The sequence below is a fragment of the Sapajus apella genome, unplaced genomic scaffold (assembly GCF_009761245.1).
Source record: "Sapajus apella isolate SASKATOON/1434 unplaced genomic scaffold, GSC_monkey_1.0 scaffold119, whole genome shotgun sequence".
Taxonomy (NCBI): domain Eukaryota; kingdom Metazoa; phylum Chordata; class Mammalia; order Primates; family Cebidae; genus Sapajus; species Sapajus apella.
The window spans coordinates 5,000,641-5,014,526 of NW_022437059.1; the positions used below are offsets into that span (position 1 = coordinate 5,000,641).

At 39.6% G+C, this 13,886-nt stretch overlaps 2 long non-coding RNA genes across 3 annotated transcripts in view; one reads left to right on the top strand and one right to left on the bottom strand.

Annotated features, from left to right (window-relative positions):
• LOC116538508 overlaps positions 1–10,998 on the top strand; it is a 14,233-nt gene extending 3,235 nt beyond the window's left edge. The window contains exons 1-3 of one of the 2 annotated variants that reach the window (XR_004263656.1): positions 1,071–1,265; positions 2,556–2,652; positions 10,730–10,998. This is a non-coding gene — a long non-coding RNA (uncharacterized LOC116538508). Of the gene's footprint in view, positions 1–1,070; positions 1,266–2,555; positions 2,653–10,729 lie in introns of those variants that run through there. The other variant, XR_004263657.1, reaches the window with a different exon arrangement.
• On the bottom strand, positions 8,011–11,735 carry LOC116538507. Its single transcript, XR_004263655.1, has 3 exons — positions 11,325–11,735; positions 8,666–8,670; positions 8,011–8,021 (listed from the first exon to the last, which is right to left on the bottom strand). It is a non-coding gene; the product is annotated as an uncharacterized LOC116538507 (long non-coding RNA).
• Positions 11,736–13,886: the final 2,151 nt, after the last annotated feature.

Sequence of the window (13,886 nt, forward strand, 5' to 3'; positions counted from 1 at the left end):
TTTTTTTCTTTTTTTTTTTTTTTGAGACGGAGTTTCGCTCTTGTTACCCAGGCTGGAGTGCAATGGCGTGATCTCGGCTCACCGCAACCTCTGCCTCCTGGGTTCAGGCAATTCTCCTGCCTCAGCTTCCTGAGTAGCTGGGATTACAGGCACATGCCACCATGCCCAGCTAATTTTTTGTATTTTTAGTAGAGACGGGGTTTCACCATGTTGACCAGGATGGTCTCGATCTCTTGACCTTGTGATCCACCTGCCTCGGCCTCCCAAAGTGCTGGGATTACAGGCGTGAGCCACCACGCCTGGCCCCAGATTTCATATTTTTAATGGTGAAAAAAAAATCAACACAATATTACCTGACAGATGCAAATTCTGTAAAATTTAAATTTTAGTATTTCTAAAAACATGTTTACAGGAACACAGTCACACCCATCGATTTCCGTATTATCTAAGGCTGCTTTTCCACTACGCAGGAAGAGACAGGTATTTGTGATAAAGACCATATGGCCTGGAATGCTGGAAGTTTCCAGAAAAAGTTTCTTTACTCCTACTTTCAGTGTCTCTTGAACTTCATTGTCTATACACACCACCTAGAGAACTAGTTACAATTCAAATTCTGTTTCAGTGGATCTGGGCTGAGGCCTAAAATTCTGCACTGTTAATAAGCACCAGGTGATGCCATGGCTGCTGGTCCATGGACCACACTTTGAGTAATTAGGATCAACTCCAGTGTGTCTCTGCATGTTGACCTGGACCAGCAGCAGCAGAACCTGGGGATGTGTTAGGAATGCAGATACCCAGGCGCCACCCAGACCTACTAAACTGAAAATCTGCGTGGGGCCCAGAAAGCTGATTTATAGTAACAAGCTATCGGCCAACACAGTGGCTCACGCCTGTAATCCCAGCACTTTGGGAGGCCGAGGCAAATGGATCACCTGAGGTCAGGAGTTTGAGACCAGCCTGGCCAATATGGTGAAACACCATCTCTACTAAAAAATATTTTTTAAACTAGTCAGGTGTGGTGTTGCATGCCTGTAATCCCAGCTACTCAAATGCTAAGGCAAAAGAATCACTTGAACCCAGGAGGCGGAGGATGCAGTGAGCCAAGATCACGCCACAGCACTCCAGCCTGGGAAACAGAGTGATACTCCATCTCAATCAATCAATCAGTCAACCAACCAAATATATTAAGCTATCAGGATGATTCTGATGCAGGCTTGAATTTGAACACCATCTCTCTTGCAGGTCCAGACTCTGAGAGATTTAAGGTAAGACTAAGAAAATTCAGTGTCGGCATGAGCACACTTTCACAAATGCTGAAAAGGCTAGAACTTCCTTAAACATTCCACCTGCAACTCAGCTAACATGAAGCAGGTGGTAGTTTAACAGATAAGTTTTATATTTATAAAAATGTTTAATGTTGGTTCATAGAAAAATTTGTCAACCTGACCAAGAAGGAATAGTTGTAATGAGCACAACATTACAAAAAGAATGACACAGTTAATAATAAAAAGACAGAAAAGATATGGGGCATCATCTGAAGTCATCTTTCACCATTAACTGTTTTTAACTGTGCTTAAAAGGCAATTTCCATAGTCCATCTCTATACAGTCTCCTGACATGGGGCCAGCTTTGCAAAATGGTAAGTTGCACTGTTATTTTTTTTTTTTTTTTTTTTTTTTGAGATGGAGTTTCACTCTTGTTCACTCCCTGTCTGGAGTGCAATGGTGTGATCTCGGCTCACTGCAACCTCTGCCTCCTGGGTTCTAGTGATTCTCCTGCCTCAGCCTCCGGAGTAGCTGCAATTACAGACATGAGCCACCACACCTAGCTAATTTTGTGTTTTTAGAAGAGACGGGGTTTCATCATTTTGGTCAGGCTTGTCTTGAACTCCTGACCTCAGGTGATCCACCCCTGCCTCTGCCTCCCACAGTGCTAGGATTACAGGTGTGAGCAACTGTGCCCGGCCTGCACTGTTGTCTTTAAACTTTTCAAAGCCAGCTAGGCAGGGATAGACCTGTCACTGTACCCCAGTACAGGCACCAGGACACTCATTGTAGCATGGATCATGATAGTAGAAAACAGGGAAAAACCAGCAGGGCACATCCACATTCCAGACAAGCATGCATCATGAACACAAATGAAGCAAGCCCGATATGGCAGCAGTGCACCTGCAGTCCCAGCTACTTGGGAAGCTAAACCAGGAGGATTGCTTGAGCCCAGGAGCTCGAGGTTGTTGTGAGCTATGATCAACTACTGTACTCCAGCCTGGGAGAGAGTGACCCCATTTCAAAACCCAAACTAAAAACAAAAACCCCCAAAAAACAAAGCAGATCAGAATGTACCCAGATAATATATTAACTACACAAAGAACTCTATGGACAGTATGATCCATTTAAATCTGTCAAAGTATTTTTTAAAAACCTGTATTTAGGTACATTTTCTTCTAAAAGTATGCATCAGACTGTCACTTTGGAGGAGAGGAACTGATGGAAGTGAAGACAATATACTTTTTATTTTACATCTTTTTGTATGATTTGATATTTTTTTTCCTACAGTGGATGACAAGTATTTGTTCAGCACCTGCTGTGCATTGTTTTATGTACTGAGGATTCAGCAGCCCACCTGGAGCTGACATTCTAATGGAGAAACTAAGTAAGTATACTTAAAAAATTTTTCTTTTAATTTTTTTTTTTTTGTTTTTGAGACAGGGTCTTGCTCTGTTGCCCAGGCTAGGGTGCAGTGGCTCAATTTTGGCCCACTGCAACCTCTGCCTCCCAGGTTCAAAGGATTCTCGTGTCTTGGCCTCCTGAGTAGCTGGGATTATAGGCATGCATCACAATGCCCCGCTAATTTTTTTTTTTTTTTTTAATTTAAAACTTTAATCCACACATTTAAGAAATTCAATAAACTCCAAATTGGAAAAATTCAGAGATGAACAATAAAAACATCGTAATCAAATTATTAAAAGATAGAAAACTTTGAAAGCAGCAAGACACAGGCATCTCACCACTGAGAAGGGATCTTCAGCAAATCAATGGCTGATTTCTCATCAGAAATTATGAAAGGCAGAGGACAGTGCCGTAATATGTTCAAAGTTCTCAAAAAAAAAAAAATGTTCAAAGTTCTGAAATAAAAAGACTTTTGGCAGGGCGTGGTGGCTTATGCCTGTAATCCCAGCACTTTGGGAGGGCTAGATGGGTGGTTTACCAGAGGTCAGGAGTTCGAGACCAGTGAGTCCAACTTGGAGAAACCCCCTTTCTACTAAATATACAAAATTAGCAGGGTGTGGTGGCACATGCCTATAATCCCAACTATTTGGGAGGCTGAGGCAGGAGAATCAGTGGAACCAGGTAGGTGGAGGTTGCTGTGAGCCGAGATCATGCCATTGCACTCCAGCCTGGGCAACAAGAGCAAAACTCCATCTCAAAAAAACAAAACAACACAAAAAGACTTTCAACAAAGAATCTTATATAGAGCTATACTATCTAACAGAATATGTGATATCAGTAATTCATAAACAACAGAAATATATTTCTCATGGTTTTATAGTCTGGGAAGATCAAAGCACCAGCAAGTTTGTAGTCTAGCAGGAATCCAGTCTCTGTTTCCAAGATGGTGCTTTGAATGCTTTATCCTTCTATGAGTGAGAACATGCGTTGTTTGATTTTCTGTTCTTGTGTCAGTTTGCTGAGAATAATGATTTCTAGGTTCATCCATGTCCCTACAAAGGACACGAACTCATCGTTTCTTATGGCTGCATAATATTCCATGGTATATATGTGCCACATTTTCCCTGTCCAGTCTATCATCGATGGGCATTTGGGTTGGTTCCAGGTCTTTACTATTGTAAACAGTGCTGCAATGAACATTTGTGTGCATGTGTCCTTATAGCAGAACAATTTATAATCCTTTGGATATATACCCAGTAGTGGGATTGCTGGGTCAAATGGAATTTCTATTTCTAGGTCCTTGAGGAATCACCACACTATCTTCCACAATGGTTCAACTAGTTTACACTCCCACCAACAGTGTAAAAGTGTTCCTATTTCTCCACATCCTCTCCAGCATCTGTTGTCTCCAGATTTTTTAATGATCGCTATTCTAACTGGTGTGAGATGGTATCTCAATGTAGTTTTGATTTGCATTTCTCTAATGACCAGTGATGATGAGCATTTTATCATATGTTTGTTGGCCTCGTATATGTCTTCCTTTGTAAAGTGTTCATATCCTTTACCCACCTTTGAATGGGCTTGTTTCTTTCTTGTAAATCTGTTTTAGTTCTTTGTAGATTCTGGATATCAGCCCTTTGCCAGATGGGTAGATTGCAAAATTTTTTTCCCATTTTGTTGGTTGCCAGTTGACTCTAATCACTGTTTCTTTTGCTGTGCAGAAGCTGTGGAGTTTGATTAGGTCCCTTTTATCTATTTTGGCTTTTGTTGCCAATGCTTTTGGTGTTTTGGTCGTGAAGTCCTTGCCTATGCCTATGTCCTGAATGGTTTTGCCTAGATTTTCTTCTAGGGTTTTTATGGTGTTAGGTCTTATGTTTAAGTCTTTAATCCATCTGGAGTTAATTTTAGTATAAGGTGTCAGGAAGGGGTCCAGTTTCTACTTTCTGCACGTGGCTAGCCAGTTTTCCCAACACCATTTATTAAACAGGGAATCCTTGCCCCATTGCTTGTTTTTGTCAGGTTTGTCAAAGATCAGATGGTTGTAGATGTGTGGCGTTGCCTCCGAGCCCTCTGTTCTGTTCCATTGGTCTATAGCTCTGTTTTGGTACCAGTACCATGCTGTTTTGATTACTGTAGCGTTGTACTATAGTTTGAAGTCAGGTAGCATGATGCCTCCAGCTTTGTTCTTTTTGCTTAGAATTGACTTGGCTATGCAGGCTCTCTTTTGGTTCCATGTGAAGTTTAAGGTGTCTTTTTCCAGTTCTGTGAAGGAGGTCATTGGTAGCTTGAAGGGGATAGCGTTGAATCTGTAAATTACTTTGGGCAGTATGGCCATTTCACGATTTGATTCTTCCTAACCATGAACATGGAATGTTTCTCCATCTGTTTGTGTCCTCTCTTATTTCATTGAGCAGTGGTTTGTAGTTCTCTTTGAAGAGATCCTTACGTTTCTTGTTAATTGTATTCCTAAGTATTTTATTCTCTTTGTAGCAATTGTGAATGGCAGTTCATCCTTGATACGACTCTCTTTAAGTCTGTTATTGGTGTATAGGAAAGCTTGTGATTTTTGCACATTGATTTTGTATCCTGAGACTTTGCTGAAGTTGCTTATCAGTTTCGGGAGATTTTGGGCTGAGAACCTAACTCATTTTATGAGACCAACTTCTTGATACAAAAACCTGGCAGAGACACAACGAAAAAAGAAAATTTCAGGCCGATATCCATGAACATTGATGGCAAAATCCTCAATAAAATACTGGCAAACTGAACCCAACAGCACATGCAGAAGCTTATCCATCAAGATCAAGTCAGCTTTACCCCTGAAATGCAAGGCTGTTTCAACATACGCAAATCTATAAACATAATCCATCATCACATAAACAGAACCGAGACAAAAACCACATGATTATCTCAATAGATGCAGAGAACGCCTTTGATAAAATTCAACAGTGCTTTATGCTAAAAACTCAATAAACTAGGTATCGATGGAACGTATCTTAAAATAAGAGCTATTTATGACAAACTTGCAGACAATAACATACTGTATGGGCAAAAACTGAAAGTGTTCCCTTTGAAAACTGGCACAAGACAAGGATGCCCTCTCCCATCACTCCTACTCAACATAGTATTAGAAGTTCTGGTCAGGGCAATCAGTCAAGAAAAAGAAATAAAGGCTATTCAACTAGGAAAAGAGGAAGTCAAATTGTCTCTATTTGCAGATGACATGATTGTGTATTCAGAAGACCCCATCGTCTCAGCCCAAAATCTCCTTAAGTTGATAAGCAACTTAAGCAGTCTAAGAAAAGTCACAAGCATTCCTGTACACCAATAACAGCCAAATCATGAGTGAACTCCCATTCACAATTGCTATAAAGAGAGTAAAATATTTAGGAATACATCTAACAAGGGTTGAAATGACCTCTTGAAGGAGAACTACAAACCATTGCTCAGGGAAATAAGAGAGGATACAAACAGATGCAAAAACATTCCATGCTTATGGTTAGGAAGAATCAATATTGTGAAAATGGCTGTACTGCCCAAAATATTCAATGCTACCCCATCAAGCTACACAGACTTTCTTCACAAAATTGGAAAACTACTTTAAACTTCATATGGAACCAAAATAGAGCCCGCATAGCCAAGACAATCCTAAGCAAAACAAACAAACAACAACAAAAACAAAGCTAGAGGCATCATTCTACCTGACTGCAAACTATACTACAAGGCTACAGTAATCAAAACAGCATGATACTGATACCAAAACAGAGATATAGACCAATGGAATAGAAGAGAGTCCTCAGAATTAACGCCACACATCTACAACCATCTGATCTTTGACAAACGTGACAAAAACAAGCAATGGGGAAAGGTTTCCCTATTTAATAAATGGTGTTGGGAAAACTGGCTAGCCATCTGCAGAAAGCTGAAACTGCATCCCTTCCTTACACCTTATATACAAATTAACTCCAGATGGATTAAAGATTTAACCATAAGACCTAATACCATAAAAACCCTAGAAGACAACCTAGCAATACCATTCAAGACATAGGCATAGACAAGGACTTCATGAGTAAACACCAAAAGCAATGGCAACAAAGGCCAAAATAGACAAGTGGGATCTAATTAAATTTAAGAGCTTCTGCACAGCAAAAGAAACAATCATTAGAGTGAACCAGCAACCAACAGAATGGGAAAAAATTTTTGCAATCTACCCATCTGACAAAGGGCTAATATCCAGAATCTAGAAAGAAATTAAACAAATTTACATGAAAAAACAACCCCATCAAAAAGTGGGCAAAGGAAATGAACACACTTCTCAAAAGAAGACATTGATGCAGCCAAAAAACATGAAAAAAAGCTCATCATCATCAGTCAGAGATATGCAAATCAAAATCACATGAAGATACCATCTCATGCCAGTTAGAATGGTGATCATTAAAAAATCTGGAGACAACAGATGCTGGAGAGTATGTGTAGAAATAGGAACACTTTTACATTGTTGGTGGGAGTGTAAATTAGTTCAGCCACTGTGGAAGACAGTGTGGCAATTCCTCAGAGATATAGAACTAGAAATACCATTTGACCCAGCAAACCCATTACTGGGTATGTACCCAAAGGTTTATAAATCATTATAAAGACACATGCACATATATGTTTATTACAGCAGTGTTTAACAAAGACTTGGAACCAACCCAAAATGCCCATCAATGATAGACTGGATAAAGAAAATGTGGCATTTATGCACCATGGAATGCTATGCAGCCATAAAAAAGGGTGAGTTCATGTCCTTTGCAGGTACATGAATGAAACTGGAAACCATCATTCTCAGAAAACAAGAACAGAAAACCAAACACTGCATGTTCTCACTCATAAGTGGGTGTTGAACAATAAGAACACTGGGACACAGGGAGAGGAACATCACACACCAGGGCCTGTTGGGAGGAGAGGGGGAAAAGGGAGGGATAGCAGGGGGTGGAGAGATTGGGGAGGGTTAACATTAGGAGAAATGCCTAATGTAGATGATGGGGGATGGATGCAGCAAACCACGATAGGACGTGTATACCCGTGTAACAAACCTGCACGTTCTGCATATGTAGCCCAGAACTTAGTATAATTTAAAAAAATCAATCAGATGCAGTCTTGTGACGCTGCCCAGGTGGTTCTCAAACTCCTGGGTTCAGGCAACCTCAAACTCCCAAGTAGCTGGGACTATAGGTACATATCACAACACCCAGCTATTTTTCACACAAGTTTTAATATTTTAGTCTTACTACAGAACCAATAATATAAGTAGAGGAACAATCTCTCCTATGGAGTATGTAATACCCAAATAATAAGTGTCCAAGAAAACAGCTATATGCTATTTGTTGTACACTTTTTCAACTAAAAGGTGACAGGGAGATTCCATAACTACCACAAGTATTTTGATCCACTGAAGATTTATACTGGCAAAAACATAGATGTCACACTAGTATGGTTTAAAAGTCAAAGTATTAATATTTCTCTAATTAAACCTTAACAAAATTTCATATTTTCTCCATTGGGGAAAGCATTTCCTGAGGTGATTTTTCTGTTGCTATGTGTCTTCCAGTTCATTTTTGTTCAGCCCCCACCCTGTCACAGTACTTATCAATCTTTTGTTAGTTACCAACATTAAATAAAATTTTTTAATCAACTAGCCATATGTCTATGGTTTTCTCTGACCAACTTTCCATAACCATCATAAAGCAATTACGGGTAAACCACTGCTAAATTTTAAAAAAGTAAATACTATGCAAAAGTTGACTGAGAGAACATTTTACAAGAGACTACTTTACCTTGGTAGTAACAGTCAAGTCTTCATCATCTGGTTTAGGCATGAATCCACACACAGTTTCTTGGAAAATGCTTTAGAGCAAAAATATACAATAAAAATCAGCAAGTTGATTTTTTTTTTTTTTTAACAAATTTTTAAATTGCCAGTTCATATTCAGCTTCCCCCTCCAATAAACAAAAACACAATCTGTGAAAAGGTCAGCCGTCTGTATATTAAACATTTCTTGATACAATTAAAATATGGCCTCTGTTCTAAAAATAAATTTTGGTTACCTATTTCTGCCTTCAGCTGTCTAATTCTATAAAATATTAAATGAAAACTGAACTTGAGCTCCATAACAAATAGTGACAGCCAATATATTGGCAGAGCTTGACGGTAATTTACCCTCACAAATTATCTGTCCTGAGGCAGAACATGAAATTCAGTTAATGGATGACATAACTTTTGTCACCTAAACTGGAAGGAACATTATGACCTAAAACAAGGTAGAAAGATCCATTGTCTCTTGTCCATTATCTATCTCTGGTTAAAAGACCAATCTGTGTCACTTCAAAATGGCAGTCGGTTCCTCAGCATGAAAACCACTTAAGAAGGTCCCAAAGCTTTCCTTTGTCCTAAAAGAGTACAGAGAATCCCCTGCTGTTATTTGAAATGTGTGAGAGCTAAATGTACAAAAGTCTAATAACGAAGGTGTATTTTTCTTATTGAGGATACTCTTCCCAGAAAGATAAAAACATTACCAATTATAAAAATCCAATTATTTTCACTCTATAGATCCTACCTTATTCTGGTCCACATAAACTAGTAAGCCCTTAAAAACCTTCATAGGCACTCAGATATCCAACGAGAGAGACTGCTGGAAAAACAGTTCTGGCAGTAGTACCTCTATTTTCCTAAATACTGTCTGAATGTCTTTCTTCCTATGGGTTCCCACTCCCAGATTCCACTTATGCAGGGCTTCATGGCAGTTTCCAATCTTCAAATCTTTAGTCCATGAAAGCACAGACTCCTGTAAGGATGGCCTCAAATGACCAGGAGTGGCAGTGCCCTAGATGCCTCCTCCTGAATAACAACCTAACTGGAGTCGCCACTAACTACCGTCACAGACACACCTCCAACTACCCAGCTGAATTTCATGACTGATTTGACAGCCAGTGATGCCCTGACCCAGCCTGCATGGATATGGGAAGGACATCGGTGAATTGGGGAAAGAGGCAGAGACGAGGCGATACCTGCCCTGGGCCACAGATCTATGTAGTTCAGCAATCTCCAGCCCATCAGTACTCAAGGGGCTCTAAGCCACCTCTCTGTAAGTTGGGATGGAATTAAGTGATACCACATTTCTGTCTGCGGTAGAGACTGCTCTCACTGTCTCCAAATGTCTTAGCATCTTACAGCAAAAATCTTAGTTTGTCAGTTCTTGATTTAAAAAGAGCACAGCATTCTGTTTAGAGCTTCCTTGAACCCTCTATTTTAATATGCCTTTGTAGCTTGTGTCCTTCATCTTTATAATTTATCAGACTTGTCATAAATCCCAACATTCTAATCTCTTATTGAATAATCTGTATCCAGTGTCACTTGTCTTCAAACTTGGCCTTCCCCTGCTCATTCCATTCTTAGCCATTTCCATTGGGTTCACCAGCTAATTCCTTTCTCATTCTATCCACTGGGTTCACCAGACTCACTCCCCCTTTGTATTATTAAAACATGCCAGGCCAGGCATGGTGACTCACCCCTGTAATTCCAGCACTTTGGGAGGCTGAGGCGGGCAGATCACCTGAGGTCAGGAATTCGAGATCAGCCTGACCAATATGGAGAAACCCCATCTGTACTAAAAATACAAAATTATCCGGGCATGGTGGCGCATGCCTGTAATCCCAGATGGGAGGCTGAGGCAGGAGAATTGCTTGAACCCAGGAGGCGAAGGTTGCAGTGAGCCGAGATTGTGCTATTGCACTCCAGTCTGGCAACAGGAGCAAAACTCTGTCTCAAACAACAATGACGACAACAAAATGCCAATAGAATAAAGCAAGAAGGGAGAGTATTGGGCTTTAAAGTGAGCTCAAATCTCATTTCTACCACGTGTTATGTCCCGAAAAAAGCATCCTAATCTCCGAGTCTCAAGTTCTCTAGAAAATCATTTGACCAGAACATTCAACACAGATTGACGTACTAGAGCTATTGTAATTTGTCCTAAGATTCCTTAAGTTTCTGTAATTCTGTATGCTTTTGGTTCTGTCTGTAGGAAAATTGGGAATACATAGCCAGCAGAATTTCAAAACCAAAGAAACACCAAGGAAGAAAAGTCATGGAAAAAGAAAAACAAAAAATAAAAAAGCATTATGGAAGTAGGCAGAAATACTAGCCTACAGGGAAAACAAAACTGGGAAGTTAAATAATTTCTCTCCAAGACTTGCTAAATCTTGGTTTTGTGTAACTTCCAGTCCTATGGCCAAACCTTTACTGTGCCTTAAAGGCTTTGATGGTTAATTTAAAAAAAGATGCTGGTTACCACAAAAATTGTCAGATTTATTAGGACAAACTCAAGGACTAACCTCATTTCTGACAGTAACCTGAAATGAGAGTTTAACTTATTTAAACTCATTAATTTAGACATTAAAATAATCTGACTAATCTTATTCAGACCTATACCTTGATCAAAGTACTGCACAGATATCTCTTTCAATCTGTACTGAGGAGTAAGAGAAAAGATATGAAAGCCAGATAGGCTGACGGTCAAACTGTGGGTCAGCTACTTTGTGAACTATGGGATCGTGATCCAATTAACCTCTCTAAACCACAGTTGCCTATTTAATAAACAGTAGGTTATAAGAAAACACGTGATGGCTTTATGAGATAAATGCATAGCACATAATAGGGTATTTAGCCTAGAATACAACACTCAATAGATAATAGTTTCTTCCATCTGTATTTTCTTAGTTAACATAATTTTTTAAATCTGTAAAATCCTACCTGACTGCAGATTCATCAGAACTCCCAGGATCTATTAAAGGAAAAGGTAAAATGCATTTTAAATCAATAATGTATAGAATATTAAAACCATAAGAAAGCACAATGATGCATGCCTGTAATTTCAACTATTTGGGAGGCTGAGGAAGGAGGATCACTTGAGAAACCCAGAAGTTTGAGACCAGTTCAGGAAACATAGCAAGACTCTACCTTCATTAAAAAAAAGTATGCACAGTTGTATACATGATTTAGATTATTTTTCTTTGTAGGATTGATGCTTTGTTACAAAGTATTCCTTTGGGAACATATAAATTAGAACAATATAAATTATACCTATTGGTATGTAATTAATGCAGTAAGAGCTCTTACTTCCCTTACTTTGTACTTATTAAATACAAAGAAGAATAAATTTATCAAAATTTGATATCTACAAGTGAACTGCAGTATACGAGTCATCCTAGCCAAACCCGATGAAATTGGCTGAAAATGGTTTGTTAGCAGAACAGATGGAATGAGTGACCAGTGTCAAACAGCATGATTTCTGGACCAAAATATGAGGAGGGCAGTTAAAACAGAGTAAACAGTAGCACCCCTTATCTACCATATGTGTGGAAAAGACACATTTGCCATGTTTTTCTCTGCTCTCACACCACAGCAACAATCATCAACAAAGAAGGCTTCTGTGACCAAACATGGAGAGGTTTTCCCCACCAACAAGCAAGCAATCACTTCTGCAGACGACACAAACTGGGTATCATCTAATTCAGTTCTCACACTCTGTCTGCAGATAGCATCAGATTCCACAGGTAAAGGGCTCAGTCCCATGAGACTGCCTCCCTACATCAGTCCTAAGTCTGAAACTCCAGAACTTCTGACCAATCGGCTTCAAATTCTGGTTCCCAAGACTCCCTCTTTGGGTTAAATTGAATTGCTGGAATGGCTCAGTACTCAGGGAAACACACTTACCAGTATACTATGAATGACATTACAAAAGGTACAGATGAACAGATGCATAGTGCAAAGTATGGGGCTAGTGGCACAGAGATTTCCATGCCCTCTCAGGACATAGCACCCTCCAGGAACCCCCATGTATTCAGTGATCTGGAAGCTCTTCAAGCCCAGTCCCTTTGGGTCTTTATAAAACTTCAATACATAGGCATCACTAATTAATCACTGGCTGTTGGTGACTGACAACCTTCAGCCCTTCTCTCCTCTCCAGAATTTGCAGAGTGAGACAGAAGATCTCAACCCTCTAATCAGCCATGTCGTCAGGATTGTACCAGTTCCCATGCTGAATCTACCTAAGAGCTTCCAGCCATCGATTATTAGCATACCAAAAGACATCACTTTGGAAATTCTAAGGAGTTTAAGAATTGTACACCAAGAAATGAGTCAAAGTCCAAACACAGATTTTACATCTGCAGTTTTGAATTGTGTGGTTACAGCTACTAACAGTTAACTGTATTCTAAACAGATTACATTAAAAACTCTAGAAATAAACTAGTCATAAGTGTTAGTGTGCCAGTCTGAGAAGCACAATAAAATCTTGAGCTCCTGCCCTCTATCCATCCCAGGATGTGAATCATTCCTTTGTCCAGTGCATTCACACTGCATATGCTGTCCAGCCATTAGTCATCAACATGGTCTCCTCCTGCATCCAGCCATCAATATCATTAAGGCCTGAAGGTCCAGAAACACTCAAAGCTGATAATCTTTTTTTCTGACTTAAAGTCAGGGGGTGAATAGTGACCTAACACTATATGACAATGCCTACATCATTCACCTCACCTCATCTCATTACATAGGTACTGCATCACTTCACATCATCACAGGAAAAAGGGTGAGAACCATACCATATATTTAAGAGACCACATTCAAAAAACTTTCATTACAGCATATTACCATAATTTTCCATTTTATTTTTAGTTGTTAATTTCTAACTGTGCCTAATTTATAAATTAAGCTTTATCATAGATATGTAAGTATAGGGAAAAAAACCCAGTCATTCAGTACTATTTGTGCTTTCAGGCATTCACTGGGGGCCTTTGAATGTATCTCCCACAGTTAAGGGTGAACTACTGCACTTACTTTGTTGTCACACAACACATTCTCTCTAGCTCTTCAGTTAAAACTGTTCAGCTTAGGATAAAACACCCTATCACCAGAAGTCAGCAAAACATAGGATTCAGACCAGAAACAGGGATTCTTGCAAAAACTTTCCAGCTGCCAGTGGAGAAGAGCTCAAGAGATATTAATGTGTTACTCTGGCCAATACCCTTAGGGAAGGTGCTGGGTGTTTTACTTAGTTGTAGCTATGTGCTCTGCCCTACTGAGCAGCACAGCATGTGCTCTGCCAGTCTGAGAAGCACAATAAAATCTAGTTTGTAATAACAAGGCCCAAATTCACCTGCCATTTTACCTCCCACAGAAAA